Source organism: Taudactylus pleione, unplaced genomic scaffold (assembly GCF_031769625.1).
Source record: "Taudactylus pleione unplaced genomic scaffold, aTauple2 ptg000174l, whole genome shotgun sequence".
NCBI classification, from domain to species: domain Eukaryota; kingdom Metazoa; phylum Chordata; class Amphibia; order Anura; family Myobatrachidae; genus Taudactylus; species Taudactylus pleione.
In genome coordinates, this window is record NW_028284576.1 from 8270614 (window position 1) to 8284482 (window position 13869).

A 13869-nucleotide genomic window follows, 5' to 3' on the forward strand; every position below is an offset into this window, starting at 1 on the left:
ACCAGGGAGGGATGGTTTAGTTTGACACTCCATGAAAGAAAAGGAAGTTTCCTGAATGAAGTCCAAAGCAATGGAATGTGAGGGAGTGGGCTACTAGGAATCAGTTTTAGAAGGAAGGAGAGTAAAAATGGTTGTGCATAGCAGTCTTAAATTACACCACACAGCAGCTTTACCTGATGGATGTATAGTACTGGCACAAAAAAATTATTTTGAGGAGCTAGACGTTGAGTGTCCCTGGCTCCATGATAAATTGTTCTCGTGCTAAAGAAAGAAGACATTAATGATTCAGATATGAAATATGGTCTAATTGGTTCTGATGAAAAAAATACTTTTGTACAAGAGCACAAGTCTTTTAGTAGCTAACTGAAAAATATTCACTAAGAAAGGAAGATAGCTGACTCTTTGTTATCAATTTCCATTGTCTGTTTTGACAACTCACTGTTGCTCAAGTATTAGAAATGATGCGCTGAACTGAAAGTGCATCATTTCTTTGAAAGGTTGGTGTTTTTGGCAAAAATATTCCAAGGACCTCACTTTCCCTGACCGGGAATAGAACCTGGGCCGCGGCGGTGAGAGCGCTGAATCCTAGCCAGTAGACCACCAGGGAGAGATGGTTTAGTTTGACACTCCATGTAAAAAAAAATACTTTTGTACAAGAGCACAAGTCTTTTAGTAGCTAACTGAAAAATATTCACTAAGAAAGGAAGATAGCTGACTCTTTGTTATCAATTTCCATTGTCTGTTTTGACAACTCACTGTTACTCAAGTATTAGAAATGATGCGCTGAACTGAAAGTGCATCATTTCTTTGAAAGGTTGGTGTTTTTGGCAAAAATATTCCGAGGACCTCACTTTCCCTGACCGGGAATCGAACCCGGGCCGCGGCGGTGAGAGCGCCGAATCCTAGCCACTAGACCACCAGGGAGGGATGGTTTAGTTTGACACTCCATGAAAGAAAAGGAAGTTTCCTGAATGAAGTCCAAAGCAATGGAATGTGAGGGAGTGGGCTACTAGGAATCAGTTTTAGAAGGAAGGAGAGTAAAAATGGTTGTGCACAGCAGTCTTAAATTACACCACACAGCAGCTTTACCTGATGGATGTATAGTACTGGCACAAAAAAATTATTTTGAGGAGCTAGACGTTGAGAGTCCCTGGCTCCATGATAAATTGTTCTGGTGCTAAAGAAAGAAGACATTAATGATTCAGATATCAAATAAGGTCTAATTGGTTCTGATGAAAAAAATACTTTTGTACAAGAGCACAAGTCTTTTAGTAGCTAACTGAAAAATATTCACTAAGAAAGGAAGATAGCTGACTCTTTGTTATCAATTTCCATTGTCTGTTTTGACAACTCACTGTTGCTCAAGTATTAGAAATAATGCGCTGAACTGAAAGTGCATCATTTCTTTGAAAGGTTGGTGTTTTTGGCAAAAATATTCCAAGGACCTCACTTTCCCTGACCGGGAATCAAACCGAACCCGGGCCGCGGCGGTGAGAGCGCCGAATCCTAGCCACTAGACCACCAGGGAGGGATGGTTTAGTTTGACACTCCATGAAAGAAAAGGAAGTTTCCTGAATGAAGTCCAAAGCAATGGAATGTGAGGGAGTGGGCTACTAGGAATCAGTTTTAGAAGGAAGGAGAGTAAAAATGGTTGTGCACAGCAGTCTTAAATTACACCACACAGCAGCTTTACCTGATGGATGTATAGTACTGGCACAAAAAAATTATTTTGAGGAGCTAGACGTTGAGAGTCCCTGGCTCCATGATAAATTGTTCTGGTGCTAAAGAAAGAAGACATTAATGATTCAGATATCAAATAAGGTCTAATTGGTTCTGATGAAAAAAATACTTTTGTACAAGAGCACAAGTCTTTTAGTAGCTAACTGAAAAATATTCACTAAGAAAGGAAGATAGCTGACTCTTTGTTATCAATTTCCATTGTCTGTTTTGACAACTCACTGTTGCTCAAGTATTAGAAATAATGCGCTGAACTGAAAGTGCATCATTTCTTTGAAAGGTTGGTGTTTTTGGCAAAAATATTCCAAGGACCTCACTTTCCCTGACCGGGAATAGAACCCGGGCCGCGGCGGTGAGAGCGCCGAATCCTAGCCAGTAGACCACCAGGGAGGGATGGTTTAGTTTGACACTCCATGTCAAAAAAAATACTTTTGTACAAGAGCACAAGTCTTTTAGTAGCTAACTGAAAAATATTCACTAAGAAAGGAAGATAGCTGACTCTTTGTTCTCAATTTCCATTGTCTGTTTTGACAACTCACTGTTGCTCAAGTATTAGAAATGATGCGCTGAACTGAAAGTGCATCATTTCTTTGAAAGGTTGGTGTTTTTGGCAAAAATATTCAGAGGACCTCACTTTCCCTGACCAGGAATCGAACCCGGGCGGCGGCGGTGAGAGCGCCGAATCCTAGCCACTAGACCACCAGGGAGGGATGGTTTAGTTTGACACTCCATGAAAGAAAAGGAAGTTTCCTGAATGAAGTCCAAAGCAATGGAATGTGAGGGAGTGGGCTACTAGGAATCAGTTTTAGAAGGAAGGAGAGTAAAAATGGTTGTGCATAGCAGTCTTAAATTACACCACACAGCAGCTTTACCTGATGGATGTATAGTACTGGCACAAAAAAATTATTTTGAGGAGCTAGACGTTGAGTGTCCCTGGCTCCATGATAAATTGTTCTCGTGCTAAAGAAAGAAGACATTAATGACTCAGATATCAAATATGGTCTAATTGGTTCTGATGAAAAAAATACTTTTGTACAAGAGCACAAGTCTTTTAGTAGCTAACTGAAAAATATTCACTAAGAAAGGAAGATAGCTGACTCTTTGTTATCAATTTCCATTGTCTGTTTTGACAACTCACTGTTGCTCAAGTATTAGAAATGATGCGCTGAACTGAAAGTGCATCATTTCTTTGAAAGGTTGGTGTTTTTGGCAAAAATATTCAGAGGACCTCACTTTCCCTGACCAGGAATCGAACCCAGGCCGCAGCGGTGAGAGCGCTGAATCCTAGCCACTAGACCACCAGGGAGGGATGGTTTAGTTTGACACTCCATGAAAGAAAAGGAAGTTTCCTGAATGAAGTCCAAAGCAATGGAATGTGAGGGAGTGGGCTACTAGGAATCAGTTTTAGAAGGAAGGAGAGTAAAAATGGTTGTGCATAGCAGTCTTAAATTACACCACACAGTAGCTTTACCTGATGGATGTATAGTACTGGCACGAAAAAATTATTTTGAGGAGCTAGACGTTGAGAGTCCCTGGCTCCATGATAAATTGTTCTGGTGCTAAAGAAAGAAGACATTAATGATTCAGATATCAAATAAAGTCTAATTGGTTCTGATGAAAAAAATACTTTTGTACAAGAGCACAAGTCTTTTAGTAGCTAACTGAAAAATATTCACTAAGAAAGGAAGATAGCTGACTCTTTGTTATCAATTTCCATTGTCTGTTTTGACAACTCACTGTTGCTCAAGTATTAGAAATGATGCGCTGAACTGAAAGTGCATCATTTCTTTGAAAGGTTGGTGTTTTTGGCAAAAATATTCCAAGGACCTCACTTTCCCTGACCGGGAATAGAACCTGGGCCGCGGCGGTGAGAGCGCTGAATCCTAGCCAGTAGACCACCAGGGAGGGATGGTTTAGTTTGACACTCCATGTAAAAAAAAATACTTTTGTACAAGAGCACAAGTCTTTTAGTAGCTAACTGAAAAATATTCACTAAGAAAGGAAGATAGCTGACTCTTTGTTATCAATTTCCATTGTCTGTTTTGACAACTCACTGTTGCTCAAGTATTAGAAATGATGCGCTGAACTGAAAGTGCATCATTTCTTTGAAAGGTTGGTGTTTTTGGCAAAAATATTCCGAGGACCTCACTTTCCCTGACCGGGAATCGAACCCGGGCCGCGGCGGTGAGAGCGCCGAATCCTAGCCACTAGACCACCAGGGAGGGATGGTTTAGTTTGACACTCCATGAAAGAAAAGGAAGTTTCCTGAATGAAGTCCAAAGCAATGGAATGTGAGGGAGTGGGCTACTAGGAATCAGTTTTAGAAGGAAGGAGAGTAAAAATGGTTGTGCACAGCAGTCTTAAATTACACCACACAGCAGCTTTACCTGATGGATGTATAGTACTGGCACGAAAAAATTATTTTGAGGAGCTAGACGTTGAGAGTCCCTGGCTCCATGATAAATTGTTCTGGTGCTAAAGAAAGAAGACATTAATGATTCAGATATCAAATAAAGTCTAATTGGTTCTGATGAAAAAAATACTTTTGTACAAGAGCACAAGTCTTTTAGTAGCTAACTGAAAAATATTCACTAAGAAAGGAAGATAGCTGACTCTTTGTTATCAATTTCCATTGTCTGTTTTGACAACTCACTGTTGCTCAAGTATTAGAAATGATGCGCTGAACTGAAAGTGCATCATTTCTTTGAAAGGTTGGTGTTTTTGGCAAAAATATTCCAAGGACCTCACTTTCCCTGACCGGGAATAGAACCTGGGCCGCGGCGGTGAGAGCGCTGAATCCTAGTCAGTAGACCACCAGGGAGGGATGGTTTAGTTTGACACTCCATGTAAAAAAAAATACTTTTGTACAAGAGCACAAGTCTTTTAGTAGCTAACTGAAAAATATTCACTAAGAAAGGAAGATAGCTGACTCTTTGTTATCAATTTCCATTGTCTGTTTTGACAACTCACTGTTGCTCAAGTATTAGAAATGATGCGCTGAACTGAAAGTGCATCATTTCTTTGAAAGGTTGGTGTTTTTGGCAAAAATATTCCGAGGACCTCACTTTCCCTGACCGGGAATCGAACCCGGGCCGCGGCGGTGAGAGCGCCGAATCCTAGCCACTAGACCACCAGGGAGGGATGGTTTAGTTTGACACTCCATGAAAGAAAAGGAAGTTTCCTGAATGAAGTCCAAAGCAATGGAATGTGAGGGAGTGGGCTACTAGGAATCAGTTTTAGAAGGAAGGAGAGTAAAAATGGTTGTGCACAGCAGTCTTAAATTACACCACACAGCAGCTTTACCTGATGGATGTATAGTACTGGCACAAAAAAATTATTTTGAGGAGCTAGACGTTGAGAGTCCCTGGCTCCATGATAAATTGTTCTGGTGCTAAAGAAAGAAGACATTAATGATTCAGATATCAAATAAGGTCTAATTGGTTCTGATGAAAAAAATACTTTTGTACAAGAGCACAAGTCTTTTAGTAGCTAACTGAAAAATATTCACTAAGAAAGGAAGATAGCTGACTCTTTGTTATCAATTTCCATTGTCTGTTTTGACAACTCACTGTTGCTCAAGTATTAGAAATAATGCGCTGAACTGAAAGTGCATCATTTCTTTGAAAGGTTGGTGTTTTTGGCAAAAATATTCCAAGGACCTCACTTTCCCTGACCGGGAATCGAACCGAACCCGGGCCGCGGCGGTGAGAGCGCCGAATCCTAGCCACTAGACCACCAGGGAGGGATGGTTTAGTTTGACACTCCATGAAAGAAAAGGAAGTTTCCTGAATGAAGTCCAAAGCAATGGAATGTGAGGGAGTGGGCTACTAGGAATCAGTTTTAGAAGGAAGGAGAGTAAAAATGGTTGTGCACAGCAGTCTTAAATTACACCACACAGCAGCTTTACCTGATGGATGTATAGTACTGGCACAAAAAAATTATTTTGAGGAGCTAGACGTTGAGAGTCCCTGGCTCCATGATAAATTCTTCTGGTGCTAAAGAAAGAAGACATTAATGATTCAGATATCAAATAAGGTCTAATTGGTTCTGATGAAAAAAATACTTTTGTACAAGAGCACAAGTCTTTTAGTAGCTAACTGAAAAATATTCACTAAGAAAGGAAGATAGCTGACTCTTTGTTATCAATTTCCATTGTCTGTTTTGACAACTCACTGTTGCTCAAGTATTAGAAATAATGCGCTGAACTGAAAGTGCATCATTTCTTTGAAAGGTTGGTGTTTTTGGCAAAAATATTCCAAGGACCTCACTTTCCCTGACCGGGAATCGAACCCGGGCCGCGGCGGTGAGAGCTCCGAATTCTAGCCAGTAGACCACCAGGGAGGGATGGTTTAGTTTGACACTCCATGTCAAAAAAATACTTTTGTACAAGAGCACAAGTCTTTTAGTAGCTAACTGAAAAATATTCACTAAGAAAGGAAGATAGCTGACTCTTTGTTTTCAATTTCCATTGCCTGTTTTGACATCTCACTGTTGCTCAAGTATTAGAAATGATGCGCTGAACTGAAAGTGCATCATTTCTTTGAAAGGTTGGTGTTTTTGGCAAAAATATTCAGAGGACCTCACTTTCCCTGACCAGGAATCGAACCCGGGCGGTGGCGGTGAGAGCGCCGAATCCTAGCCACTAGACCACCAGGGAGGGATGGTTTAGTTTGACACTCCATGAAAGAAAAGGAAGTTTCCTGAATGAAGTCCAAAGCAATGGAATGTGAGGGAGTGGGCTACTAGGAATCAGTTTTAGAAGGAAGGAGAGTAAAAATGGTTGTGCATAGCAGTCTTAAATTACACCACACAGCAGCTTTACCTGATGGATGTATAGTACTGGCACAAAAAAATTATTTTGAGGAGCTAGACGTTGAGTGTCCCTGGCTCCATGATAAATTGTTCTCGTGCTAAAGAAAGAAGACATTAATGACTCAGATATCAAATATGGTCTAATTGGTTCTGATGAAAAAAATACTTTTGTACAAGAGCACAAGTCTTTTAGTAGCTAACTGAAAAATATTCACTAAGAAAGGAAGATAGCTGACTCTTTGTTATCAATTTCCATTGTCTGTTTTGACAACTCACTGTTGCTCAAGTATTAGAAATGATGCGCTGAACTGAAAGTGCATCATTTCTTTGAAAGGTTGGTGTTTTTGGCAAAAATATTCAGAGGACCTCACTTTCCCTGACCAGGAATCGAACCCAGGCTGCAGCGGTGAGAGCGCTGAATCCTAGCCACTAGACCACCAGGGAGGGATGGTTTAGTTTGACACTCCATGAAAGAAAAGGAAGTTTCCTGAATGAAGTCCAAAGCAATGGAATGTGAGGGAGTGGGCTACTAGGAATCAGTTTTAGAAGGAAGGAGAGTAAAAATGGTTGTGCATAGCAGTCTTAAATTACACCACACAGTAGCTTTACCTGATGGATGTATAGTACTGGCACGAAAAAATTATTTTGAGGAGCTAGACGTTGAGAGTCCCTGGCTCCATGATAAATTGTTCTGGTGCTAAAGAAAGAAGACATTAATGATTCAGATATCAAATAAAGTCTAATTGGTTCTGATGAAAAAAATACTTTTGTACAAGAGCACAAGTCTTTTAGTAGCTAACTGAAAAATATTCACTAAGAAAGGAAGATAGCTGACTCTTTGTTATCAATTTCCATTGTCTGTTTTGACAACTCACTGTTGCTCAAGTATTAGAAATGATGCGCTGAACTGAAAGTGCATCATTTCTTTGAAAGGTTGGTGTTTTTGGCAAAAATATTCCAAGGACCTCACTTTCCCTGACCGGGAATAGAACCTGGGCCGCGGCGGTGAGAGCGCTGAATCCTAGCCAGTAGACCACCAGGGAGGGATGGTTTAGTTTGACACTCCATGTAAAAAAAAATACTTTTGTACAAGAGCACAAGTCTTTTAGTAGCTAACTGAAAAATATTCACTAAGAAAGGAAGATAGCTGACTCTTTGTTATCAATTTCCATTGTCTGTTTTGACAACTCACTGTTGCTCAAGTATTAGAAATGATGCGCTGAACTGAAAGTGCATCATTTCTTTGAAAGGTTGGTGTTTTTGGCAAAAATATTCCGAGGACCTCACTTTCCCTGACCGGGAATCGAACCCTGGCCGCGGCGGTGAGAGCGCCGAATCCTAGCCACTAGACCACCAGGGAGGGATGGCTTAGTTTGACACTCCATGAAAGAAAAGGAAGTTTCCTGAATGAAGTCCAAAGCAATGGAATGTGAGGGAGTGGGCTACTAGGAATCAGTTTTAGAAGGAAGGAGAGTAAAAATGGTTGTGCACAGCAGTCTTAAATTACACCACACAGCAGCTTTACCTGATGGATGTATAGTACTGGCACAAAAAAATTATTTTGAGGAGCTAGACGTTGAGAGTCCCTGGCTCCATGATAAATTGTTCTGGTGCTAAAGAAAGAAGACATTAATGATTCAGATATCAAATAAGGTCTAATTGGTTCTGATGAAAAAAATACTTTTGTACAAGAGCACAAGTCTTTTAGTAGCTAACTGAAAAATATTCACTAAGAAAGGAAGATAGCTGACTCTTTGTTATCAATTTCCATTGTCTGTTTTGACAACTCACTGTTGCTCAAGTATTAGAAATAATGCGCTGAACTGAAAGTGCATCATTTCTTTGAAAGGTTGGTGTTTTTGGCAAAAATATTCCAAGGACCTCACTTTCCCTGACTGGGAATCGAACCGAACCCGGGCCGCGGCGGTGAGAGCGCCGAATCCTAGCCACTAGACCACCAGGGAGGGATGGTTTAGTTTGACACTCCATGAAAGAAAAGGAAGTTTCCTGAATGAAGTCCAAAGCAATGGAATGTGAGGGAGTGGGCTACTAGGAATCAGTTTTAGAAGGAAGGAGAGTAAAAATGGTTGTGCACAGCAGTCTTAAATTACACCACACAGCAGCTTTACCTGATGGATGTATAGTACTGGCACAAAAAAATTATTTTGAGGAGCTAGACGTTGAGAGTCCCTGGCTCCATGATAAATTGTTCTGGTGCTAAAGAAAGAAGACATTAATGATTCAGATATCAAATAAGGTCTAATTGGTTCTGATGAAAAAAATACTTTTGTACAAGAGCACAAGTCTTTTAGTAGCTAACTGAAAAATATTCACTAAGAAAGGAAGATAGCTGACTCTTTGTTATCAATTTCCATTGTCTGTTTTGACAACTCACTGTTGCTCAAGTATTAGAAATAATGCGCTGAACTGAAAGTGCATCATTTCTTTGAAAGGTTGGTGTTTTTGGCAAAAATATTCCAAGGACCTCACTTTCCCTGACCGGGAATCGAACCCGGGCCGCGGCGGTGAGAGCGCCGAATCCTAGCCAGTAGACCACCAGGGAGGGATGGTTTAGTTTGACACTCCATGTCAAAAAAATACTTTTGTACAAGAGCACAAGTCTTTTAGTAGCTAACTGAAAAATATTCACTAAGAAAGGAAGATAGCTGACTCTTTGTTTTCAATTTCCATTGCCTGTTTTGACATCTCACTGTTGCTCAAGTATTAGAAATGATGCGCTGAACTGAAAGTGCATCATTTCTTTGAAAGGTTGGTGTTTTTGGCAAAAATATTCAGAGGACCTCACTTTCCCTGACCAGGAATCGAACCCGGGCGGCGGCGGTGAGAGCGCCGAATCCTAGCCACTAGACCACCAGGGAGGGATGGTTTAGTTTGACACTCCATGAAAGAAAAGGAAGTTTCCTGAATGAAGTCCAAAGCAATGGAATGTGAGGGAGTGGGCTACTAGGAATCAGTTTTAGAAGGAAGGAGAGTAAAAATGGTTGTGCATAGCAGTCTTAAATTACACCACACAGCAGCTTTACCTGATGGATGTATAGTACTGGCACAAAAAAATTATTTTGAGGAGCTAGACGTTGAGTGTCCCTGGCTCCATGATAAATTGTTCTCGTGCTAAAGAAAGAAGACATTAATGACTCAGATATCAAATATGGTCTAATTGGTTCTGATGAAAAAAATACTTTTGTACAAGAGCACAAGTCTTTTAGTAGCTAACTGAAAAATATTCACTAAGAAAGGAAGATAGCTGACTCTTTGTTATCAATTTCCATTGTCTGTTTTGACAACTCACTGTTGCTCAAGTATTAGAAATGATGCGCTGAACTGAAAGTGCATCATTTCTTTGAAAGGTTGGTGTTTTTGGCAAAAATATTCAGAGGACCTCACTTTCCCTGACCAGGAATCGAACCCAGGCCGCAGCGGTGAGAGCGCTGAATCCTAGCCACTAGACCACCAGGGAGGGATGGTTTAGTTTGACACTCCATGAAAGAAAAGGAAGTTTCCTGAATGAAGTCCAAAGCAATGGAATGTGAGGGAGTGGGCTACTAGGAATCAGTTTTAGAAGGAAGGAGAGTAAAAATGGTTGTGCATAGCAGTCTTAAATTACACCACACAGTAGCTTTACCTGATGGATGTATAGTACTGGCACGAAAAAATTATTTTGAGGAGCTAGACGTTGAGAGTCCCTGGCTCCATGATAAATTGTTCTGGTGCTAAAGAAAGAAGACATTAATGATTCAGATATCAAATAAAGTCTAATTGGTTCTGATGAAAAAAATACTTTTGTACAAGAGCACAAGTCTTTTAGTAGCTAACTGAAAAATATTCACTAAGAAAGGAAGATAGCTGACTCTTTGTTATCAATTTCCATTGTCTGTTTTGACAACTCACTGTTGCTCAAGTATTAGAAATGATGCGCTGAACTGAAAGTGCATCATTTCTTTGAAAGGTTGGTGTTTTTGGCAAAAATATTCCAAGGACCTCACTTTCCCTGACCGGGAATAGAACCTGGGCCGCGGCGGTGAGAGCGCTGAATCCTAGCCAGTAGACCACCAGGGAGGGATGGTTTAGTTTGACACTCCATGTAAAAAAAAATACTTTTGTACAAGAGCACAAGTCTTTTAGTAGCTAACTGAAAAATATTCACTAAGAAAGGAAGATAGCTGACTCTTTGTTATCAATTTCCATTGTCTGTTTTGACAACTCACTGTTGCTCAAGTATTAGAAATGATGCGCTGAACTGAAAGTGCATCATTTCTTTGAAAGGTTGGTGTTTTTGGCAAAAATATTCCGAGGACCTCACTTTCCCTGACCGGGAATCGAACCCGGGCCGCGGCGGTGAGAGCGCCGAATCCTAGCCACTAGACCACCAGGGAGGGATGGCTTAGTTTGACACTCCATGAAAGAAAAGGAAGTTTCCTGAATGAAGTCCAAAGCAATGGAATGTGAGGGAGTGGGCTACTAGGAATCAGTTTTAGAAGGAAGGAGAGTAAAAATGGTTGTGCACAGCAGTCTTAAATTACACCACACAGCAGCTTTACCTGATGGATGTATAGTACTGGCACAAAAAAATTATTTTGAGGAGCTAGACGTTGAGAGTCCCTGGCTCCATGATAAATTGTTCTGGTGCTAAAGAAAGAAGACATTAATGATTCAGATATCAAATAAGGTCTAATTGGTTCTGATGAAAAAAATACTTTTGTACAAGAGCACAAGTCTTTTAGTAGCTAACTGAAAAATATTCACTAAGAAAGGAAGATAGCTGACTCTTTGTTATCAATTTCCATTGTCTGTTTTGACAACTCACTGTTGCTCAAGTATTAGAAATAATGCGCTGAACTGAAAGTGCATCATTTCTTTGAAAGGTTGGTGTTTTTGGCAAAAATATTCCAAGGACCTCACTTTCCCTGACCAGGAATCGAACCGAACCCGGGCCGCGGCGGTGAGAGCACCGAATCCTAGCCACTAGACCACCAGGGAGGGATGGTTTAGTTTGACACTCCATGAAAGAAAAGGAAGTTTCCTGAATGAAGTCCAAAGCAATGGAATGTGAGGGAGTGGGCTACTAGGAATCAGTTTTAGAAGGAAGGAGAGTAAAAATGGTTGTGCACAGCAGTCTTAAATTACACCACACAGCAGCTTTACCTGATGGATGTATAGTACTGGCACAAAAAAATTATTTTGAGGAGCTAGACGTTGAGAGTCCCTGGCTCCATGATAAATTGTTCTGGTGCTAAGGAAAGAAGACATTAATGATTCAGATATCAAATAAGGTCTAATTGGTTCTGATGAAAAAAATACTTTTGTACAAGAGCACAAGTCTTTTAGTAGCTAACTGAAAAATATTCACTAAGAAAGGAAGATAGCTGACTCTTTGTTATCAATTTCCATTGTCTGTTTTGACAACTCACTGTTGCTCAAGTATTAGAAATAATGCGCTGAACTGAAAGTGCATCATTTCTTTGAAAGGTTGGTGTTTTTGGCAAAAATATTCCAAGGACCTCACTTTCCCTGACCGGGAATCGAACCTGGGCCGCGGCGGTGAGAGCGCCAAATCCTAGCCAGTAGACCACCAGGGAGGGATGGTTTAGTTTGACACTCCATGTCAAAAAAAATACTTTTGTACAAGAGCACAAGTCTTTTAGTAGCTAACTGAAAAATATTCACTAAGAAAGGAAGATAGCTGACTCTTTGTTTTCAATTTCCATTGCCTGTTTTGACATCTCACTGTTGCTCAAGTATTAGAAATGATGCGCTGAACTGAAAGTGCATCATTTCTTTGAAAGGTTGGTGTTTTTGGCAAAAATATTCAGAGGACCTCACTTTCCCTGACCAGGAATCGAACCCAGGCGGCGGCGGTGAGAGCGCCGAATCCTAGCCACTAGACCACCAGGGAGGGATGGTTTAGTTTGACACTCCATGAAAGAAAAGGAAGTTTCCTGAATGAAGTCCAAAGCAATGGAATGTGAGGGAGTGGGCTAGTAGGAATCAGTTTTAGAAGGAAGGAGAGTAAAAATGGTTGTGCATAGCAGTCTTAAATTACACCACACAGCAGCTTTACCTGATGGATGTATAGTACTGGCACAAAAAAATTATTTTGAGGAGCTAGACGTTGAGTGTCCCTGGCTCCATGATAAATTGTTCTCGTGCTAAAGAAAGAAGACATTAATGATTCAGATATGAAATATGGTCTAATTGGTTCTGATGAAAAAAATACTTTTGTACAAGAGCACAAGTCTTTTAGTAGCTAACTGAAAAATATTCACTAAGAAAGGAAGATAGCTGACTCTTTGTTATCAATTTCCATTGTCTGTTTTGACATCTCACTGTTGCTCAAGTATTAGAAATGATGCGCTGAACTGAAAGTGCATCATTTCTTTGAAAGGTTGGTGTTTTTGGCAAAAACATTCCGAGGACCTCACTTTCCCTGACCGGGAATTGAACACGGGCCGCGGCGGTGAGAGCGCCGGATCCTAGCCACTAGACCAACAGGGAGGGATGGTTTAGTTTGACACTCCATGAAAGAAAAGGAAGTTTCCTGAATGAAGTCCAAAGCAATGGAATGTGAGGGAGTGGGCTACTAGGAATCAGTTTTAGAAGGAAGGAGAGTAAAAATGGTTGTGCACAGCAGTCTTAAATTACACCACACATCAGCTTTACCTGATGGATGTATAGTACTGGCACGAAAAAATTATTTTGAGGAGCTAGACGTTGAGAGTCCCTGGCTCCATGATAAATTGTTCTGGTGCTAAAGAAAGAAGACATTAATGACTCAGATATCAAATATGGTCTAATTGGTTCTGATGAAAAAAATACTTTTGTACAAGAGCACAAGTCTTTTAGTAGCTAACTGAAAAATATTCACTAAGAAAGGAAGATAGCTGACTCTTTGTTTTCAATTTCCATTGCCTGTTTTGACATCTCACTGTTGCTCAAGTATTAGAAATGATGCGCTGAACTGAAAGTGCATCATTTCTTTGAAAGGTTGGTGTTTTTGGCAAAAATATTCAGAGGACCTCACTTGCCCTGACCAGGAATCGAACCCGGGCGGCGGCGGTGAGAGCGCCGAATCCTAGCCACTAGACCACCAGGGAGGGATGGTTTAGTTTGACACTCCATGAAAGAAAAGGAAGTTTCCTGAATGAAGTCCAAAGCAATGGAATGTGAGGGAGTGGGCTACTAGGAATCAGTTTTAGAAGGAAGGAGAGTAAAAATGGCTGTGCATAGCAGTCTTAAATTACACCACACAGCAGCTTTACCTGATGGATGTATAGTACTGGCACAAAAAAATTATTTTGAGGA

The 13869-nt window shown here is 40.6% G+C and overlaps 5 non-coding genes across 5 annotated transcripts; all 5 read right to left on the minus strand.

Moving 5' to 3' along the window:
• Window positions 1-852: 852 nt before the first annotated feature.
• Window positions 853-924, minus strand: TRNAE-CUC (transfer RNA glutamic acid (anticodon CUC)). The gene has a single exon. It is a non-coding gene; the product is annotated as a tRNA-Glu (tRNA).
• A 2963-nt stretch (window positions 925-3887) lies between these two features.
• Window positions 3888-3959, minus strand: TRNAE-CUC (transfer RNA glutamic acid (anticodon CUC)). Its single transcript has one exon. It is a non-coding gene; the product is annotated as a tRNA-Glu (tRNA).
• An 844-nt stretch (window positions 3960-4803) lies between these two features.
• On the minus strand, window positions 4804-4875 carry TRNAE-CUC (transfer RNA glutamic acid (anticodon CUC)). Its single transcript has one exon. It is a non-coding gene; the product is annotated as a tRNA-Glu (tRNA).
• Window positions 4876-7837: 2962 nt separating this feature from the next.
• TRNAE-CUC (transfer RNA glutamic acid (anticodon CUC)) lies at window positions 7838-7909 on the minus strand. Its single transcript has one exon. It is a non-coding gene; the product is annotated as a tRNA-Glu (tRNA).
• A 2962-nt stretch (window positions 7910-10871) lies between these two features.
• On the minus strand, window positions 10872-10943 carry TRNAE-CUC (transfer RNA glutamic acid (anticodon CUC)). The gene has a single exon. It is a non-coding gene; the product is annotated as a tRNA-Glu (tRNA).
• Window positions 10944-13869: the final 2926 nt, after the last annotated feature.